Below are 10063 nucleotides of genomic sequence, written 5' to 3' on the forward strand. Positions count from 1 at the left end.
AACATAATATTGTAACCGTTTTTTGCATTGCCAACCTTCCCAGTAAATGGGGATAATAATCGTATCGTGACCTTCATACCGTGATAATATCGTATCGTGATGTTAGGATATCGTTACCTCCCTAAGGCTAAATGCTAAAAACATAGCATTTTTGTCCCATAATGACTTGATTTGTGCATGTGCATATCACGTGGCATTATGGGGAAAAAAATGCTATGTTTTTAGCATTTAGCCTACAAGTACATTCGAACGTATTTGAATACGTTCGAACGTACTCGCCAGTCAAAAATGTTTACTGAACATGAGCACTTCTACGCTTCGGCAAGAATTTCGTTACCCTCTTAAAATAATTGCCTAAATCATTTTTTGCAAAAATTATTATTATTATTTTTTGACTAAATCATCTCATGATGAATTTTTTTTTGTGTTTCCTGAAAAAATTGAAAAAATGACTTAGGCAATTATTTTTAGAAGCCGTCGATTTGAGGAGGTTTCACTCTCGCTTTTCTGGGAGCTCTCCGGCCTTTTTGTGCGACTTGTTGGGGGGGGCGGTGGCTGCATGTTCCAGTGCTGATGATGACACAAGGCAAAGGTTGCGTAGGCGGCGTCACGTGCCGGCGAGATGTTCCAGCGCCTTCCAGGAAGCGGCCCAAAGCCGGCTCGCTTTTTTTTTTTTGATAGCGTGCGACGTTCGTTTCGAAGAATCGATTGTGGCGAGCGGGCCGCATGCATGTTGAGACGTACGCAAGCACATGCACATGCATTTGGCATGACGGGCTCCCATGTGCAGATAAAAGCTATTTATGGTTGGGAAGATCAGATTTGCCCCACTCGGATTTCGCTCCTAAACGCCACATGGGGGCCACTCCAAAGGGGCGTTGGGGGTCACTGGGTTAAAGCCTTGTTGCTGGTCACTGTACAATCAGGTCATCGTATTTCAAGATAGAATTTTTTTTTTTAATGTTCAATAAACGCATTTTATGTCTGGTTGTAAATATTTTGTGATGGCGGTGTGTGTGGAAGCCCTCCGGAGGTCAGCAGGTTCAAGCCTGAACCTCGGTGACGGTCACAGGATGTCCTTTCCCCTCGCTTGCTGACACCGGAATGACATCACCGCAAGGGGCCCGTTTGTCCCCCACCCCGCTCCCCTGAAACGTTGCACACAAAATCACCCCCCCCCACACCCGATCAGCGTCGGCTATCTGCACATTGGCGTGGACGCAGCACTTTTGAAAATCCCTCACGAGATTAGCTAGCGCCGCGCCGACATCGGCCGTCGGGCCCGCGCGTGGCACGGGATCACCGAGGATCACGCGGCCCCCAGCTAGGCTAACCGCGGCGGTGGGGCCGCAGGGGAACATATTCTACCCGGCGACGAGGCCCCATCCAAGACTTTGTTGCACATTCTTGCCAAGAAAGTGACAGAACGTGACCATTGGCATGTTTGCCTGTTTAATGTGTTTAAAGAAAATGCTCAATTTGAGTCTACTGTGTTGTAAACACATTTTCTTGTATACAGACAAACTCATGTGTTCTTTATCCTCTGCGTAGAGCAACTAATGTTAGTGCTGTGCTGACCATCAGAGAGAAATTGAGACGACCGGTTTATCCATCCGTCGGTCTTACAATACAACCAAGCCCTTTTTAGATTTGTTCATGTGCCACTAGAGGGAGTCGACGCACTACTTGTGACATTCGTACCACACTTGGAGGATGATTGTACCCAACCGTGATTTTCGGGGCACGGTCACACCCAAACTATACGTTCATTCTTTCGTTCAACCACAAAGTCTCTCCTGTGTTTTCATATTTTGCGGGGTGGATTTTGCAGTGTTTTCTTATGGAAACGGCCCGCGGATGAGAATGAGAATCCACAAAAAAATAAATAAACGTGCTGGGCGTTAGCAGCTCGCGGATGTGTCATTGACTGGCACTTTATCTGCGCCGACAGATGAGCGACTGTTGCCACTGTTGATGTTAGCCAACTGTTTTCTCAATCACGTGATAATAAGCGTCCACAAAAGATTATTTAGGGGAGGGTGGAAATATTTCTTCATGGGATTTGAACGTGCACATGTTGAGGTGGGAATAAGGTATTTCCTGCTTCCTCTAAAGCCTCCCAAGGGGATTTTTTTTTTTTTTTTGGAGCAGGCTTGAAGACCTTTGCTACTTGCAATACTGCTGACGATTGTTGCCGCAGTTGACATTCTTGTATCTGTGTATATAATAGTACGCATGCTCTACAAAGTACGGTTTGAATGTTTTTACTCATGTATGTCACCAAGTGCTTATCTATCGACTATTTTTACGGCTTTTATTATTTTTGCTGTAATACAATGCCGCAGATTATTGTTGCTGACCATTCACTTCCCTGCTGTATACATAGTAGCAATGTATACTATTCCACAGTTTTAAAAGCATAAAAAAAACCAAATGGTATGTAACATTGAATTACACATTCGACTCCATCCAAGAAATCTAAGCGCTAATGAGCGAGCCAAGCGGGTCATCGCTGTATCACGGTGTCCCACAAGGTTCAAAGGTGAGGATGAGTGCCGTGTCGTCCCTGCAGATCGGAGCTGACTAATTGTCCTGTCAGTCCACTTTAATTATGGCACCACCACGAGCAACGGCGGCGGCAATTACGGACGGAAAATCAAATTAGCGATGCGGCGGTGCACACGACACAATGGAAACTTAATGAAGACAACAAAAGAAAGATGAATCGTGTTCAACAGAGGACCATAGACAGAACTAGCTGTGTCCACCCTGAAGCATTTATGCTAAGCTAATCTACCACAACAGGGAAATGCGAGGTAGCAATATACTAAAAGCGTCATGCTAAGCTTGAAGCTAAGCTAAGATAAAAAAAAACAACAACAATATTTTACCATGTATAGTAAGGCATTTTTTTTCTTTAATATATAAATATATACATACATACATATACTGACAATGTATAGTAAAGCTTTTGTTACGTAAAAAAAAAAAAAAAAAAAAAGTATAGTAAGGTTTTTTTAAGTCAAAAAATTACCATGTAAAGTATGTTTTTTTTTTTTTTTTTTGCTTTGCTTTTAGCCTTTAATTGACAGGACAACTGAAGAATTGACAGGAAATGGGTGAAGGAGAAGGAATGACCTGCAGGAAAGGACCGCATGGCCTGGGAATCGAACCAGGGTTGCCTGCTCCGAGGACAAGCTTCTTCATTAAAAGACAAAGACAGACACACTAATTGTTTTTGCTTTTTAACTAGGGATTAAAAAATAGTTTTGCAAGTAGTTGTTTTTGAGAATGTCACACATTAGTCGGGTAGCTAGGTAGTAACATACGAAGCTTCATGTTGCGCTTTGCTTAGCATGCTATTAGCTCAACTAAACTAAGCCAGACAGACTTAATTGACTGAAATGTAATCATCTTCTTTTTGCTAAGCATTAGCATTTTTCACTATTGGGGCAAAAACCTGTTGATTTTTAAATTAACCCAGGATATATTTGCATATGAGTTGCCAGCAAAGTTCAGATACTTCCCAAAAGCGCTGGAGTCTGCAGCTAGCTGCTATAGAATATCACCTAGCTAGCACTTCCTCACAGTGCGGAATGACTATTTTTGGGTTGCATAAGGCATTTATTTTCATTCATGAATGTCAAAAAAGAAAAAAAAACAAACGCTAGCACAAGCAGCTGTACAACATGTGGCCGCCGTTAACTTGAGATGTATAGCGGCAAGCTGGGAGGATAACTTATCGTTTCCTGTACTGTGGAAGGAAGCCTGACGTCACAAAAGAATCGAAGCTAGTTCGTTAACATGCTCGTACAAATATCATCCATCCTTGCAGACAGTTCATTCAAAGTCGTTCAACATAATTAAGAATCATATTCCACTACTGAAGATTAAGTCCATCCTTTAATTTGACTTGAATGAACATCAGCGCATGTTAATGATGTGCCTCCTCTTTCACGTTGCCTCAATACCAGAGTCCATTCATCAACGTGGGGACACTCAGGAAAGTCTGGACATTACACACACTCGTCTGACCTCGGATTCCTATGCGGTGTTTGCCCCCGCCCGCCGTCCATGAATGGAGCGCACCTCCCGCCTCGAAACGCCATTGATCGTCTGTCATCACGCGCGGTCATCATTTCCTCACAACTCGTCAAAGCCGCTTTCATCCCATTGTCCCGCGGCCTCCGCGTCCCGTCACTGCGCCTGTTAGTACGGCCTGACCTATGAGCCCGAGACTCCTTCCACAGTTTTGTTTTCGGGGGCCCCCGCTTCGTCAAGGAGAATCGGAACCACCGGGGGTCGGGGTGTCATTGTTTTGTCGCCGAGCGGACATCGAATGGGACAGTGTCGGGACGGCGAGGCGCACGGTGACAGCTCCCGTCGGGCCTGGAATGCGCGTGAATGGCGAGAAGAGGTTCAAAGAATAGATGATGGCGATGAAGATTAGCGTCAAAATGATTCGGTGTAAAGTGTGGGGGGGGGGGGGGGGGATGTTACTAAAACGTGGGAAAGGGTCCTATTTTCAAAGCTGGTAGAGATAAATAAATAACTGTATGCATTAGGGGTGTCAAAATCAGTGCGCTCATTTTGAGTTAATTTAAAGTTCCTTTAATGCAAATAATTTGTTTTAACGTGTGATTAATTACTTGGAAATCCTGTATTGGGGGAATTCCAGTCGCAACACAGCAGACATGTCCATGTCAAAATTTTGCAGTAATAAATGTCATCATAATGCATATAAATGTGGAGATTGGGACCAAGTTGTATTTTGCAATTTATGTTATTTCATGTTAAAGATTCTCTAAGAAGCTCTTAATATGAAAAGAAAAATGCACTGAGCTGTCACCAACGTCTTACAAATGTAATTATGCCATCTAGTGGCAGAAAATAACCTCAAAACAAATCAATATCAACCCCGTTTTTTTACAGTAAGCTACAGTACATGATTTTAATTTGAACTCACTTTTATGAATTATTATGAAATTAATGTATCAATGACTAAAAGGTGCAGCCATATTTCTATTAGTTTAACATTTTTTCCACTTTTATGTTAAAGAGTATGCAAACCTGAGGATTTTTTTTGTACATTTAGAACACGTAAAATTTGCGATTAATCATGAGTTAACTATTGAAGTCATGACATCAATTACCATTAAAAATGTTAATCACCTGACACCCCTAGTATGTATATAATAGGGACGTAACGATAAGCGTGATATCATGATATTAAAACTGCCACAATATCGTCGTCGTCATGTTCACAATATCTAAATGCAACACATCTGTTAAAAAAAGTCGGGTTGATTTCCATTCGTGCAGTTCTAGCACCCTCTGGTGGCTAGTTTTTAGTGCAATTTAATTTTCATTAGGGATATTTTGGCCCTTCTATGTTTAAAATCTACTAATTGTCAGATGAAGGGGAACATTATATGCCTGTGAAATAAGTCAATATGTGGAGGAACTCAATGTGTACGTACATTACAACATAGCATCATAATAATAAAACATAATAATAATAATATATATTTTTTTACAATATTGTGACCTTTTTTTTAAATATCGCCAAGCTTCCCACAATATCGTGATAATTATTGTATCGTGATAATATCCTATCTTGACATTTGGATATCGTTACATCCCTAGTATATAAAATATGAATAGCACATGTTAGCATAGCACAACATTTGCACTCTATACTAAATCGAGATTCTTCTTCCCCTTCAATTCCCCGTGTTGTTTAGCCATTTTCCCCTGCCTTTGATGACGTCAGCGTCGGTCCCCCGTGAGGCGGCCTCTCGCCTCTCCTGTCGCCGCACGTCACGGAACCAAGCGCGTCATCCACCCAGCCGGCCGGCACGCACACGCCGCATGTTCGCTCACCTGGTTTCCGTGACAACCAGACCACATCAGTTTCCTCCTGCGCACGACGGGTTTCGAGAGAGGGCCCCTTTCGATTGTGCGCGGCAGCGACCACGTGACGCAAAGCGACACTTCTTTGAGTCTTGACAAGAGAATTTCCTGTTTAATAAATGTTACAAAATAGTGAACCACAATGACATTTTATTTTGGGAAATTAGCAGTATTATTAATAATACACCAATAAATAATAAATACATCAAATGTGTAATTTAAATAAATTTAAGAAATGATACAAAAAAAAAAAAAATCAACAGTTTTGTGGCCAGGCAATTCTACCCCCAAATTCTGCCTAGCAACAAGTGACTACTTTCTGACATCACAAGGAATCCGCTCTTGATTTGCTGCACGCTATCTAGCTAAAACCTTACGTCTGTGTTTTGTTTTGTAAAATACAAATCAAAATGCATTTTGGCAAAATGTGCTTTGTTTGTGTCTAGCGCCGCCATTTCGGTTCCATTCCAGTAAGACGGGTGCTGCAAAATCAGGATGCCAAGCAGCTTTTGTGCGTGTTTGTGGCCCACGAGACAAAAAAGCCTGAAGTGACTTTGGTCCGAGCCTCTTGTTCACTTTGTCTCAGTACAAGAGAAAAGACGGACAAAATCCACTTAACGGGCTGCCGGCGACACAGCTGGCGGTGGCAGCTCACCAAGAGTTGGCCGCCAGCACCCGCTTTCTAATAATACTCACGTTCAGGCGGGCACACACCAGGCCCGGGGTCCGGGCCCAGGCCAGGCGCCAGGCCCTTCTGCGGCCGCCGGTCGCCACGGCAACGGGAATGTTGGCACCCGCCGGTGCCAAGAGAGCAGCTGGTGGGTCGAGGCCGATTAGCCTCCCAACAGATTTACGCTGGTGTCGAGGAGTGCGCGGGAACAAAGACGGCGGGCAAGAGGAAGCTTTTCCGGGTCGTGCATCTGCTCAACTCCTGCAAGCTAAACAAACCATCGCCGTGGTCGCTCGTTTGGCGCTCCACTTGCGATTCTGCCGAGTCATGATGCCGAACTGCCAATCCCGCTAACGAGCTTCCAGTTTTGCAGAGCTGCCACACGCTCGGGCGCTTCATTAAGCAGCCTAAACGTGCTCGCGGAAATTAAAAGCAACATTTTGTTGTCGAATTCTAGGCCGACCCGAGCCCCGCCCCTTCCCAATTAGGAACAAGTTGGGGCATGTCCGACATTTGGCGGGCTGCGCATTAAGCACGGCATGAGTCGACAGATTGTTGGGAGGTTGCGCTGTTCCCCCCCCCTCCCAGGCATCGACGGCTGCGACATCCACTTAAGATTTACAAACGCATCGGACAGATGCTCAGAAAAAAAATAAAAAAACAAAAAAAAAAAGCTGACGGTTAGTTTCCAAACATGTCATTGACAACATAGGAAAAAGTCTTTGGTTACTGATTCATGAATTCATGACCAACCAAATCAGTAACCAACCAACCAACCAATTAAATATCCAATACTAATACAAAAACAAATGACTAACCAACCAAATAACCCAACCCAAACTACCTACTTAGCAACTACGCAAGCAACCAACCAACCAAACACAACCAATTATCAAACTCACCATCCAGCAAGCAACTAACTACCCAACTAAGTAAGCTCTAAACAACCGACCACATAATTAAGTAACCCATTAACTAACCAAATAAACAGCCAACGAAAAAAAGCAAATAGCCATCCAAATAACTAAACAATAACAAAACCAGGTAACCAACCAACCAAGGAGTTGATAAAACCAAACAACCAATTAAAGAGCCTACCAACCAAGTAGCCTACCAATGCACCAACTAAACAACCAAACAGCTAAAGAACCAACCAAGCAACCTAGTACGGATTAACTAACAAAATAACTACAGAAATAATAAACATGCTAAGCAACCAAACAAATAACCAAACCATGCAAACAAAATCCGACAAACCAACCAACCAACCAACCAACCAACCAATCAAGGAGCTAATAAAACCAAACAACCGACCAACCAATTAAAGAGCCTATCAACCAAGTAGCCTACCAATGTACCAACTAAACAACCAAATAGCTAAAGAATCAACCAAGCAACCTACAGACTAACTAACCAAATAACTACAGAAATAATAAACATGTTAACCAACAAACAAATAACCAAACCATGCAAACAAAATCTAACCAACCAACTAAAAAAAGCAATCAACCAAGTAAGCAACCAACCAAAGGTCTCACCTGAGCTAGCAAGCAAGATACTAACCACGTAACTAACCAATTGAGCAAATGGCTAACTAAACAACCAATCAATCAAACAACTGTGATGGGATAGCTCAAAGAGACAGACAAGCGTTCCGCCACCAGTGGCGTCCCAATTCTTTTGTCCAGGCTGTAATGAGACATACGTGACGACGTGTCAACGTCCCAAGTGACACGTTTTGAGCGGCGCTCCTCAGGGAAATGTTTTAGGCCCCTCGGCCTCGCAATAATGCGGCTAATAATACGCAGCGCAATGACTCGCAAACTGTCTGTTATGTAACGTGTTAAGTGGGTAAAGTGGCTTCTACGGGACTGGATGGAGTGTCAGAAAATGCAAATTCCAACGTGTCAGGCCTCCTAACTAAAAGCGCTTCCAGTCGCAACGGCTCTTCACGCGCCGACAAGTGAGCGGCTTCTGTTCGTTCGTTCTTCCCAAACGTGACCTTTGGACGCGACGAGGGGGAGCAAGCGGGGGAGGATGGAAGTGGGCCAAATGGTGCAGAGTTCACAGAGGAGCTTGCGCACTCGTGACGCGAGCGAGTTGCACACGGCGCCGTGGCTTAGTTGGTTAAAGCGCCTGTCTAGTAAACAGGAGATCCTGGGTTCGAATCCCAGCGGTGCCTTTCGGACGGGAAAACCCGACAGATCGAATCGTGCTCAGCAGCTTACGGAAGACCTCGTCACTCAAGCAACACGTCCGCACCTTTTGCCAAGAACGTCCCCAAGGTCTGTGATTGGTCACAGTCAACCGTTGACTGGCTGACTGCGACCAATCCTTGCAAGTTTCTCGATTGTGGACTAGGACTGATTTGTGGGCTGCTTGGTGACCACACTTTCGATAGCGTAGCGCTTCACACCGTGGCCTCAACACAGCGTCATCGTTTGGGATTGGAGAACGTCTCTGGGGGGCGCGTTACATAACTGTTGGATGGTGTCGCGTCCATGCCCCCTAGCACCCTCCTACCACCCCCACCGCCACCTCGATTCTGGCTCGGATCCAGCCCAAACAGAACCCACTTTGTCTCTCCCGCTCTGTTTTTGGCAGCAGCTGTTTGATTCCAGCAGCTGACTCCATTGTGACTCCGGATTATTTCCTACGCTTTTTTTTTTTTTAACTCCTTCCTCATTTATTGACATTTTCTTTTTGCAGCGCTTGCCCTTTTTCCAAGTGTCCGCTGCTGGCGTGTTGATGTATGGCGGGCAGCTGACGCCCACCTGCTCCCCAGCCGTCCGTCTGGAGGGTGTCGCTAAGCTCTGCCGGTCGCTCAGAGCGACCCCGGAATGACCGTCCCGCCTGACGCGGCTCCTGACAAACCAGTTAAAACATTAGCCGGAATGACTAACGCCGTTTTTAATCTGGCGCACCGGCGACCGGTCTTTCGCGGACGATTTCACGGTCGCCGGCTCGAGACGAATCGAGCGGCAGTTTTCACCTCATTAAAAGTCGATACGCTTTCTGCTTTTCATCGGGTCGGAAGCAGGGAAAGTCCGATGGTGTTAACTGCTAATTACTAACTACCCGTTAAATGAACAAACGAGGCAATAAATAAAAAAAAATCAAGAAAACAAAATGGTGAATGAACAATTTAACTGACTAGCTAAAAATGAATAAACCAACAAAATAAGTAATAATAATAATTTAAAAAAAGGCAATGAACAAGCTAAATATTTATGTATTTACTGGCTTAAATTGAGACGGGGGTGGTAACTATGATGGGTGACTACCTTATTTTAAGGTATTGGTACTCAAACTCCTGCAGCCATTTTACGATCAGGGACTAGAAATAAGAAATTATATGAATACAAAGTTGCCATTAATTTTTTGCCATTTTTTTAAAACTACAATCATTAAAAATTCATCCACTAGTACACTTTAAATTGTAAATAGAGTTCAGCATTGTTGTACAACGCTATTATGTTT

General features: G+C 44.0%; 1 non-coding gene across 1 annotated transcript; it reads left to right on the plus strand.

Annotated features, from left to right (window-relative positions):
- The first annotated feature begins 8691 nt into the window (after positions 1–8691).
- Positions 8692–8765, plus strand: trnat-agu (transfer RNA threonine (anticodon AGU)). The gene has a single exon. It is a non-coding gene; the product is annotated as a tRNA-Thr (tRNA).
- Positions 8766–10063: the final 1298 nt, after the last annotated feature.

This window comes from Festucalex cinctus, chromosome 20 (assembly GCF_051991245.1).
Source record: "Festucalex cinctus isolate MCC-2025b chromosome 20, RoL_Fcin_1.0, whole genome shotgun sequence".
Lineage (NCBI taxonomy): Eukaryota > Metazoa > Chordata > Actinopteri > Syngnathiformes > Syngnathidae > Festucalex > Festucalex cinctus.